This window comes from Anomaloglossus baeobatrachus (assembly GCF_048569485.1).
Source record: "Anomaloglossus baeobatrachus isolate aAnoBae1 chromosome 5 unlocalized genomic scaffold, aAnoBae1.hap1 SUPER_5_unloc_6, whole genome shotgun sequence".
In the NCBI taxonomy this organism is placed as follows: Eukaryota; Metazoa; Chordata; class Amphibia; order Anura; family Aromobatidae; genus Anomaloglossus; species Anomaloglossus baeobatrachus.
Window position 1 is genome coordinate 1,302,400 of NW_027441810.1, and position 11,465 is coordinate 1,313,864.

Genomic DNA, 11,465 nt, shown 5'->3' on the forward strand with positions numbered 1-11,465 from the left:
AGGCACTGGGAATATGCAAATTATCCTCGCAAGACTCCTTCCCTGGCTTTCAGAAGTCTTCCTTCCGGCTGTAACGGCCAAAACCCGGTTCTCCTTGAGCTCGCGGTGACTCTTCACTTATCCCAGAAGGCACTGGGAATATGCAAATTATCCTCGCAAGACTCCTTCCCTGGCTTTCAGAAGTCTTCCTTCCGGCTGTAACGGCCAAAACCCGGTTCTCCTTGAGCTCGCGGTGACTCTTCACTTATCCCAGAAGGCACTGGGAATATGCAAATTATCCTCGCAAGACTCCTTCCCTGGCTTTCAGAAGTCTTCCTTCCGGCTGTAACGGCCAAAACCCGGTTCTCCTTGAGCTCGCGGTGACTCTTCACTTATCCCAGAAGGCACTGGGAATATGCAAATTATCCTCGCAAGACTCCTTCCCTGGCTTTCAGAAGTCTTCCTTCCGGCTGTAACGGCCAAAACCCGGTTCTCCTTGAGCTCGCGGTGACTCTTCACTTATCCCAGAAGGCACTGGGAATATGCAAATTATCCTCGCAAGACTCCTTCCCTGGCTTTCAGAAGTCTTCCTTCCGGCTGTAACGGCCAAAACCCGGTTCTCCTTGAGCTCGCGGTGACTCTTCACTTATCCCAGAAGGCACTGGGAATATGCAAATTATCCTCGCAAGACTCCTTCCCTGGCTTTCAGAAGTCTTCCTTCCGGCTGTAACGGCCAAAACCCGGTTCTCCTTGAGCTCGCGGTGACTCTTCACTTATCCCAGAAGGCACTGGGAATATGCAAATTATCCTCGCAAGACTCCTTCCCTGGCTTTCAGAAGTCTTCCTTCCGGCTGTAACGGCCAAAACCCGGTTCTCCTTGAGCTCGCGGTGACTCTTCACTTATCCCAGAAGGCACTGGGAATATGCAAATTATCCTCGCAAGACTCCTTCCCTGGCTTTCAGAAGTCTTCCTTCCGGCTGTAACGGCCAAAACCCGGTTCTCCTTGAGCTCGCGGTGACTCTTCACTTATCCCAGAAGGCACTGGGAATATGCAAATTATCCTCGCAAGACTCCTTCCCTGGCTTTCAGAAGTCTTCCTTCCGGCTGTAACGGCCAAAACCCGGTTCTCCTTGAGCTCGCGGTGACTCTTCACTTATCCCAGAAGGCACTGGGAATATGCAAATTATCCTCGCAAGACTCCTTCCCTGGCTTTCAGAAGTCTTCCTTCCGGCTGTAACGGCCAAAACCCGGTTCTCCTTGAGCTCGCGGTGACTCTTCACTTATCCCAGAAGGCACTGGGAATATGCAAATTATCCTCGCAAGACTCCTTCCCTGGCTTTCAGAAGTCTTCCTTCCGGCTGTAACGGCCAAAACCCGGTTCTCCTTGAGCTCGCGGTGACTCTTCACTTATCCCAGAAGGCACTGGGAATATGCAAATTATCCTCGCAAGACTCCTTCCCTGGCTTTCAGAAGTCTTCCTTCCGGCTGTAACGGCCAAAACCCGGTTCTCCTTGAGCTCGCGGTGACTCTTCACTTATCCCAGAAGGCACTGGGAATATGCAAATTATCCTCGCAAGACTCCTTCCCTGGCTTTCAGAAGTCTTCCTTCCGGCTGTAACGGCCAAAACCCGGTTCTCCTTGAGCTCGCGGTGACTCTTCACTTATCCCAGAAGGCACTGGGAATATGCAAATTATCCTCGCAAGACTCCTTCCCTGGCTTTCAGAAGTCTTCCTTCCGGCTGTAACGGCCAAAACCCGGTTCTCCTTGAGCTCGCGGTGACTCTTCACTTATCCCAGAAGGCACTGGGAATATGCAAATTATCCTCGCAAGACTCCTTCCCTGGCTTTCAGAAGTCTTCCTTCCGGCTGTAACGGCCAAAACCCGGTTCTCCTTGAGCTCGCGGTGACTCTTCACTTATCCCAGAAGGCACTGGGAATATGCAAATTATCCTCGCAAGACTCCTTCCCTGGCTTTCAGAAGTCTTCCTTCCGGCTGTAACGGCCAAAACCCGGTTCTCCTTGAGCTCGCGGTGACTCTTCACTTATCCCAGAAGGCACTGGGAATATGCAAATTATCCTCGCAAGACTCCTTCCCTGGCTTTCAGAAGTCTTCCTTCCGGCTGTAACGGCCAAAACCCGGTTCTCCTTGAGCTCGCGGTGACTCTTCACTTATCCCAGAAGGCACTGGGAATATGCAAATTATCCTCGCAAGACTCCTTCCCTGGCTTTCAGAAGTCTTCCTTCCGGCTGTAACGGCCAAAACCCGGTTCTCCTTGAGCTCGCGGTGACTCTTCACTTATCCCAGAAGGCACTGGGAATATGCAAATTATCCTCGCAAGACTCCTTCCCTGGCTTTCAGAAGTCTTCCTTCCGGCTGTAACGGCCAAAACCCGGTTCTCCTTGAGCTCGCGGTGACTCTTCACTTATCCCAGAAGGCACTGGGAATATGCAAATTATCCTCGCAAGACTCCTTCCCTGGCTTTCAGAAGTCTTCCTTCCGGCTGTAACGGCCAAAACCCGGTTCTCCTTGAGCTCGCGGTGACTCTTCACTTATCCCAGAAGGCACTGGGAATATGCAAATTATCCTCGCAAGACTCCTTCCCTGGCTTTCAGAAGTCTTCCTTCCGGCTGTAACGGCCAAAACCCGGTTCTCCTTGAGCTCGCGGTGACTCTTCACTTATCCCAGAAGGCACTGGGAATATGCAAATTATCCTCGCAAGACTCCTTCCCTGGCTTTCAGAAGTCTTCCTTCCGGCTGTAACGGCCAAAACCCGGTTCTCCTTGAGCTCGCGGTGACTCTTCACTTATCCCAGAAGGCACTGGGAATATGCAAATTATCCTCGCAAGACTCCTTCCCTGGCTTTCAGAAGTCTTCCTTCCGGCTGTAACGGCCAAAACCCGGTTCTCCTTGAGCTCGCGGTGACTCTTCACTTATCCCAGAAGGCACTGGGAATATGCAAATTATCCTCGCAAGACTCCTTCCCTGGCTTTCAGAAGTCTTCCTTCCGGCTGTAACGGCCAAAACCCGGTTCTCCTTGAGCTCGCGGTGACTCTTCACTTATCCCAGAAGGCACTGGGAATATGCAAATTATCCTCGCAAGACTCCTTCCCTGGCTTTCAGAAGTCTTCCTTCCGGCTGTAACGGCCAAAACCCGGTTCTCCTTGAGCTCGCGGTGACTCTTCACTTATCCCAGAAGGCACTGGGAATATGCAAATTATCCTCGCAAGACTCCTTCCCTGGCTTTCAGAAGTCTTCCTTCCGGCTGTAACGGCCAAAACCCGGTTCTCCTTGAGCTCGCGGTGACTCTTCACTTATCCCAGAAGGCACTGGGAATATGCAAATTATCCTCGCAAGACTCCTTCCCTGGCTTTCAGAAGTCTTCCTTCCGGCTGTAACGGCCAAAACCCGGTTCTCCTTGAGCTCGCGGTGACTCTTCACTTATCCCAGAAGGCACTGGGAATATGCAAATTATCCTCGCAAGACTCCTTCCCTGGCTTTCAGAAGTCTTCCTTCCGGCTGTAACGGCCAAAACCCGGTTCTCCTTGAGCTCGCGGTGACTCTTCACTTATCCCAGAAGGCACTGGGAATATGCAAATTATCCTCGCAAGACTCCTTCCCTGGCTTTCAGAAGTCTTCCTTCCGGCTGTAACGGCCAAAACCCGGTTCTCCTTGAGCTCGCGGTGACTCTTCACTTATCCCAGAAGGCACTGGGAATATGCAAATTATCCTCGCAAGACTCCTTCCCTGGCTTTCAGAAGTCTTCCTTCCGGCTGTAACGGCCAAAACCCGGTTCTCCTTGAGCTCGCGGTGACTCTTCACTTATCCCAGAAGGCACTGGGAATATGCAAATTATCCTCGCAAGACTCCTTCCCTGGCTTTCAGAAGTCTTCCTTCCGGCTGTAACGGCCAAAACCCGGTTCTCCTTGAGCTCGCGGTGACTCTTCACTTATCCCAGAAGGCACTGGGAATATGCAAATTATCCTCGCAAGACTCCTTCCCTGGCTTTCAGAAGTCTTCCTTCCGGCTGTAACGGCCAAAACCCGGTTCTCCTTGAGCTCGCGGTGACTCTTCACTTATCCCAGAAGGCACTGGGAATATGCAAATTATCCTCGCAAGACTCCTTCCCTGGCTTTCAGAAGTCTTCCTTCCGGCTGTAACGGCCAAAACCCGGTTCTCCTTGAGCTCGCGGTGACTCTTCACTTATCCCAGAAGGCACTGGGAATATGCAAATTATCCTCGCAAGACTCCTTCCCTGGCTTTCAGAAGTCTTCCTTCCGGCTGTAACGGCCAAAACCCGGTTCTCCTTGAGCTCGCGGTGACTCTTCACTTATCCCAGAAGGCACTGGGAATATGCAAATTATCCTCGCAAGACTCCTTCCCTGGCTTTCAGAAGTCTTCCTTCCGGCTGTAACGGCCAAAACCCGGTTCTCCTTGAGCTCGCGGTGACTCTTCACTTATCCCAGAAGGCACTGGGAATATGCAAATTATCCTCGCAAGACTCCTTCCCTGGCTTTCAGAAGTCTTCCTTCCGGCTGTAACGGCCAAAACCCGGTTCTCCTTGAGCTCGCGGTGACTCTTCACTTATCCCAGAAGGCACTGGGAATATGCAAATTATCCTCGCAAGACTCCTTCCCTGGCTTTCAGAAGTCTTCCTTCCGGCTGTAACGGCCAAAACCCGGTTCTCCTTGAGCTCGCGGTGACTCTTCACTTATCCCAGAAGGCACTGGGAATATGCAAATTATCCTCGCAAGACTCCTTCCCTGGCTTTCAGAAGTCTTCCTTCCGGCTGTAACGGCCAAAACCCGGTTCTCCTTGAGCTCGCGGTGACTCTTCACTTATCCCAGAAGGCACTGGGAATATGCAAATTATCCTCGCAAGACTCCTTCCCTGGCTTTCAGAAGTCTTCCTTCCGGCTGTAACGGCCAAAACCCGGTTCTCCTTGAGCTCGCGGTGACTCTTCACTTATCCCAGAAGGCACTGGGAATATGCAAATTATCCTCGCAAGACTCCTTCCCTGGCTTTCAGAAGTCTTCCTTCCGGCTGTAACGGCCAAAACCCGGTTCTCCTTGAGCTCGCGGTGACTCTTCACTTATCCCAGAAGGCACTGGGAATATGCAAATTATCCTCGCAAGACTCCTTCCCTGGCTTTCAGAAGTCTTCCTTCCGGCTGTAACGGCCAAAACCCGGTTCTCCTTGAGCTCGCGGTGACTCTTCACTTATCCCAGAAGGCACTGGGAATATGCAAATTATCCTCGCAAGACTCCTTCCCTGGCTTTCAGAAGTCTTCCTTCCGGCTGTAACGGCCAAAACCCGGTTCTCCTTGAGCTCGCGGTGACTCTTCACTTATCCCAGAAGGCACTGGGAATATGCAAATTATCCTCGCAAGACTCCTTCCCTGGCTTTCAGAAGTCTTCCTTCCGGCTGTAACGGCCAAAACCCGGTTCTCCTTGAGCTCGCGGTGACTCTTCACTTATCCCAGAAGGCACTGGGAATATGCAAATTATCCTCGCAAGACTCCTTCCCTGGCTTTCAGAAGTCTTCCTTCCGGCTGTAACGGCCAAAACCCGGTTCTCCTTGAGCTCGCGGTGACTCTTCACTTATCCCAGAAGGCACTGGGAATATGCAAATTATCCTCGCAAGACTCCTTCCCTGGCTTTCAGAAGTCTTCCTTCCGGCTGTAACGGCCAAAACCCGGTTCTCCTTGAGCTCGCGGTGACTCTTCACTTATCCCAGAAGGCACTGGGAATATGCAAATTATCCTCGCAAGACTCCTTCCCTGGCTTTCAGAAGTCTTCCTTCCGGCTGTAACGGCCAAAACCCGGTTCTCCTTGAGCTCGCGGTGACTCTTCACTTATCCCAGAAGGCACTGGGAATATGCAAATTATCCTCGCAAGACTCCTTCCCTGGCTTTCAGAAGTCTTCCTTCCGGCTGTAACGGCCAAAACCCGGTTCTCCTTGAGCTCGCGGTGACTCTTCACTTATCCCAGAAGGCACTGGGAATATGCAAATTATCCTCGCAAGACTCCTTCCCTGGCTTTCAGAAGTCTTCCTTCCGGCTGTAACGGCCAAAACCCGGTTCTCCTTGAGCTCGCGGTGACTCTTCACTTATCCCAGAAGGCACTGGGAATATGCAAATTATCCTCGCAAGACTCCTTCCCTGGCTTTCAGAAGTCTTCCTTCCGGCTGTAACGGCCAAAACCCGGTTCTCCTTGAGCTCGCGGTGACTCTTCACTTATCCCAGAAGGCACTGGGAATATGCAAATTATCCTCGCAAGACTCCTTCCCTGGCTTTCAGAAGTCTTCCTTCCGGCTGTAACGGCCAAAACCCGGTTCTCCTTGAGCTCGCGGTGACTCTTCACTTATCCCAGAAGGCACTGGGAATATGCAAATTATCCTCGCAAGACTCCTTCCCTGCTTTCAGAAGTCTTCCTTCCGGCTGTAACGGCCAAAACCCGGTTCTCCTTGAGCTCGCGGTGACTCTTCACTTATCCCAGAAGGCACTGGGAATATGCAAATTATCCTCGCAAGACTCCTTCCCTGGCTTTCAGAAGTCTTCCTTCCGGCTGTAACGGCCAAAACCCGGTTTCTCCTTGAGCTCGCGGTGACTCTTCACTTATCCCAGAAGGCACTGGGAATATGCAAATTATCCTCGCAAGACTCCTTCCCTGGCTTTCAGAAGTCTTCCTTCCGGCTGTAACGGCCAAAACCCGGTTCTCCTTGAGCTCGCGGTGACTCTTCACTTATCCCAGAAGGCACTGGGAATATGCAAATTATCCTCGCAAGACTCCTTCCCTGGCTTTCAGAAGTCTTCCTTCCGGCTGTAACGGCCAAAACCCGGTTCTCCTTGAGCTCGCGGTGACTCTTCACTTATCCCAGAAGGCACTGGGAATATGCAAATTATCCTCGCAAGACTCCTTCCCTGGCTTTCAGAAGTCTTCCTTCCGGCTGTAACGGCCAAAACCCGGTTCTCCTTGAGCTCGCGGTGACTCTTCACTTATCCCAGAAGGCACTGGGAATATGCAAATTATCCTCGCAAGACTCCTTCCCTGGCTTTCAGAAGTCTTCCTTCCGGCTGTAACGGCCAAAACCCGGTTCTCCTTGAGCTCGCGGTGACTCTTCACTTATCCCAGAAGGCACTGGGAATATGCAAATTATCCTCGCAAGACTCCTTCCCTGGCTTTCAGAAGTCTTCCTTCCGGCTGTAACGGCCAAAACCCGGTTCTCCTTGAGCTCGCGGTGACTCTTCACTTATCCCAGAAGGCACTGGGAATATGCAAATTATCCTCGCAAGACTCCTTCCCTGGCTTTCAGAAGTCTTCCTTCCGGCTGTAACGGCCAAAACCCGGTTCTCCTTGAGCTCGCGGTGACTCTTCACTTATCCCAGAAGGCACTGGGAATATGCAAATTATCCTCGCAAGACTCCTTCCCTGGCTTTCAGAAGTCTTCCTTCCGGCTGTAACGGCCAAAACCCGGTTCTCCTTGAGCTCGCGGTGACTCTTCACTTATCCCAGAAGGCACTGGGAATATGCAAATTATCCTCGCAAGACTCCTTCCCTGGCTTTCAGAAGTCTTCCTTCCGGCTGTAACGGCCAAAACCCGGTTCTCCTTGAGCTCGCGGTGACTCTTCACTTATCCCAGAAGGCACTGGGAATATGCAAATTATCCTCGCAAGACTCCTTCCCTGGCTTTCAGAAGTCTTCCTTCCGGCTGTAACGGCCAAAACCCGGTTCTCCTTGAGCTCGCGGTGACTCTTCACTTATCCCAGAAGGCACTGGGAATATGCAAATTATCCTCGCAAGACTCCTTCCCTGGCTTTCAGAAGTCTTCCTTCCGGCTGTAACGGCCAAAACCCGGTTCTCCTTGAGCTCGCGGTGACTCTTCACTTATCCCAGAAGGCACTGGGAATATGCAAATTATCCTCGCAAGACTCCTTCCCTGGCTTTCAGAAGTCTTCCTTCCGGCTGTAACGGCCAAAACCCGGTTCTCCTTGAGCTCGCGGTGACTCTTCACTTATCCCAGAAGGCACTGGGAATATGCAAATTATCCTCGCAAGACTCCTTCCCTGGCTTTCAGAAGTCTTCCTTCCGGCTGTAACGGCCAAAACCCGGTTCTCCTTGAGCTCGCGGTGACTCTTCACTTATCCCAGAAGGCACTGGGAATATGCAAATTATCCTCGCAAGACTCCTTCCCTGGCTTTCAGAAGTCTTCCTTCCGGCTGTAACGGCCAAAACCCGGTTCTCCTTGAGCTCGCGGTGACTCTTCACTTATCCCAGAAGGCACTGGGAATATGCAAATTATCCTCGCAAGACTCCTTCCCTGGCTTTCAGAAGTCTTCCTTCCGGCTGTAACGGCCAAAACCCGGTTCTCCTTGAGCTCGCGGTGACTCTTCACTTATCCCAGAAGGCACTGGGAATATGCAAATTATCCTCGCAAGACTCCTTCCCTGGCTTTCAGAAGTCTTCCTTCCGGCTGTAACGGCCAAAACCCGGTTCTCCTTGAGCTCGCGGTGACTCTTCACTTATCCCAGAAGGCACTGGGAATATGCAAATTATCCTCGCAAGACTCCTTCCCTGGCTTTCAGAAGTCTTCCTTCCGGCTGTAACGGCCAAAACCCGGTTCTCCTTGAGCTCGCGGTGACTCTTCACTTATCCCAGAAGGCACTGGGAATATGCAAATTATCCTCGCAAGACTCCTTCCCTGGCTTTCAGAAGTCTTCCTTCCGGCTGTAACGGCCAAAACCCGGTTCTCCTTGAGCTCGCGGTGACTCTTCACTTATCCCAGAAGGCACTGGGAATATGCAAATTATCCTCGCAAGACTCCTTCCCTGGCTTTCAGAAGTCTTCCTTCCGGCTGTAACGGCCAAAACCCGGTTCTCCTTGAGCTCGCGGTGACTCTTCACTTATCCCAGAAGGCACTGGGAATATGCAAATTATCCTCGCAAGACTCCTTCCCTGGCTTTCAGAAGTCTTCCTTCCGGCTGTAACGGCCAAAACCCGGTTCTCCTTGAGCTCGCGGTGACTCTTCACTTATCCCAGAAGGCACTGGGAATATGCAAATTATCCTCGCAAGACTCCTTCCCTGGCTTTCAGAAGTCTTCCTTCCGGCTGTAACGGCCAAAACCCGGTTCTCCTTGAGCTCGCGGTGACTCTTCACTTATCCCAGAAGGCACTGGGAATATGCAAATTATCCTCGCAAGACTCCTTCCCTGGCTTTCAGAAGTCTTCCTTCCGGCTGTAACGGCCAAAACCCGGTTCTCCTTGAGCTCGCGGTGACTCTTCACTTATCCCAGAAGGCACTGGGAATATGCAAATTATCCTCGCAAGACTCCTTCCCTGGCTTTCAGAAGTCTTCCTTCCGGCTGTAACGGCCAAAACCCGGTTCTCCTTGAGCTCGCGGTGACTCTTCACTTATCCCAGAAGGCACTGGGAATATGCAAATTATCCTCGCAAGACTCCTTCCCTGGCTTTCAGAAGTCTTCCTTCCGGCTGTAACGGCCAAAACCCGGTTCTCCTTGAGCTCGCGGTGACTCTTCACTTATCCCAGAAGGCACTGGGAATATGCAAATTATCCTCGCAAGACTCCTTCCCTGGCTTTCAGAAGTCTTCCTTCCGGCTGTAACGGCCAAAACCCGGTTCTCCTTGAGCTCGCGGTGACTCTTCACTTATCCCAGAAGGCACTGGGAATATGCAAATTATCCTCGCAAGACTCCTTCCCTGGCTTTCAGAAGTCTTCCTTCCGGCTGTAACGGCCAAAACCCGGTTCTCCTTGAGCTCGCGGTGACTCTTCACTTATCCCAGAAGGCACTGGGAATATGCAAATTATCCTCGCAAGACTCCTTCCCTGGCTTTCAGAAGTCTTCCTTCCGGCTGTAACGGCCAAAACCCGGTTCTCCTTGAGCTCGCGGTGACTCTTCACTTATCCCAGAAGGCACTGGGAATATGCAAATTATCCTCGCAAGACTCCTTCCCTGGCTTTCAGAAGTCTTCCTTCCGGCTGTAACGGCCAAAACCCGGTTCTCCTTGAGCTCGCGGTGACTCTTCACTTATCCCAGAAGGCACTGGGAATATGCAAATTATCCTCGCAAGACTCCTTCCCTGGCTTTCAGAAGTCTTCCTTCCGGCTGTAACGGCCAAAACCCGGTTCTCCTTGAGCTCGCGGTGACTCTTCACTTATCCCAGAAGGCACTGGGAATATGCAAATTATCCTCGCAAGACTCCTTCCCTGGCTTTCAGAAGTCTTCCTTCCGGCTGTAACGGCCAAAACCCGGTTCTCCTTGAGCTCGCGGTGACTCTTCACTTATCCCAGAAGGCACTGGGAATATGCAAATTATCCTCGCAAGACTCCTTCCCTGGCTTTCAGAAGTCTTCCTTCCGGCTGTAACGGCCAAAACCCGGTTCTCCTTGAGCTCGCGGTGACTCTTCACTTATCCCAGAAGGCACTGGGAATATGCAAATTATCCTCGCAAGACTCCTTCCCTGGCTTTCAGAAGTCTTCCTTCCGGCTGTAACGGCCAAAACCCGGTTCTCCTTGAGCTCGCGGTGACTCTTCACTTATCCCAGAAGGCACTGGGAATATGCAAATTATCCTCGCAAGACTCCTTCCCTGGCTTTCAGAAGTCTTCCTTCCGGCTGTAACGGCCAAAACCCGGTTCTCCTTGAGCTCGCGGTGACTCTTCACTTATCCCAGAAGGCACTGGGAATATGCAAATTATCCTCGCAAGACTCCTTCCCTGGCTTTCAGAAGTCTTCCTTCCGGCTGTAACGGCCAAAACCCGGTTCTCCTTGAGCTCGCGGTGACTCTTCACTTATCCCAGAAGGCACTGGGAATATGCAAATTATCCTCGCAAGACTCCTTCCCTGGCTTTCAGAAGTCTTCCTTCCGGCTGTAACGGCCAAAACCCGGTTCTCCTTGAGCTCGCGGTGACTCTTCACTTATCCCAGAAGGCACTGGGAATATGCAAATTATCCTCGCAAGACTCCTTCCCTGGCTTTCAGAAGTCTTCCTTCCGGCTGTAACGGCCAAAACCCGGTTCTCCTTGAGCTCGCGGTGACTCTTCACTTATCCCAGAAGGCACTGGGAATATGCAAATTATCCTCGCAAGACTCCTTCCCTGGCTTTCAGAAGTCTTCCTTCCGGCTGTAACGGCCAAAACCCGGTTCTCCTTGAGCTCGCGGTGACTCTTCACTTATCCCAGAAGGCACTGGGAATATGCAAATTATCCTCGCAAGACTCCTTCCCTGGCTTTCAGAAGTCTTCCTTCCGGCTGTAACGGCCAAAACCCGGTTCTCCTTGAGCTCGCGGTGACTCTTCACTTATCCAGAAGGCACTGGGAATATGCAAATTATCCTCGCAAGACTCCTTCCCTGGCTTTCAGAAGTCTTCCTTCCGGCTGTAACGGCCAAAACCCGGTTCTCCTTGAGCTCGCGGTGACTCTTCACTTATCCCAGAAGGCACTGGGAATATGCAAATTATCCTCGCAAGACT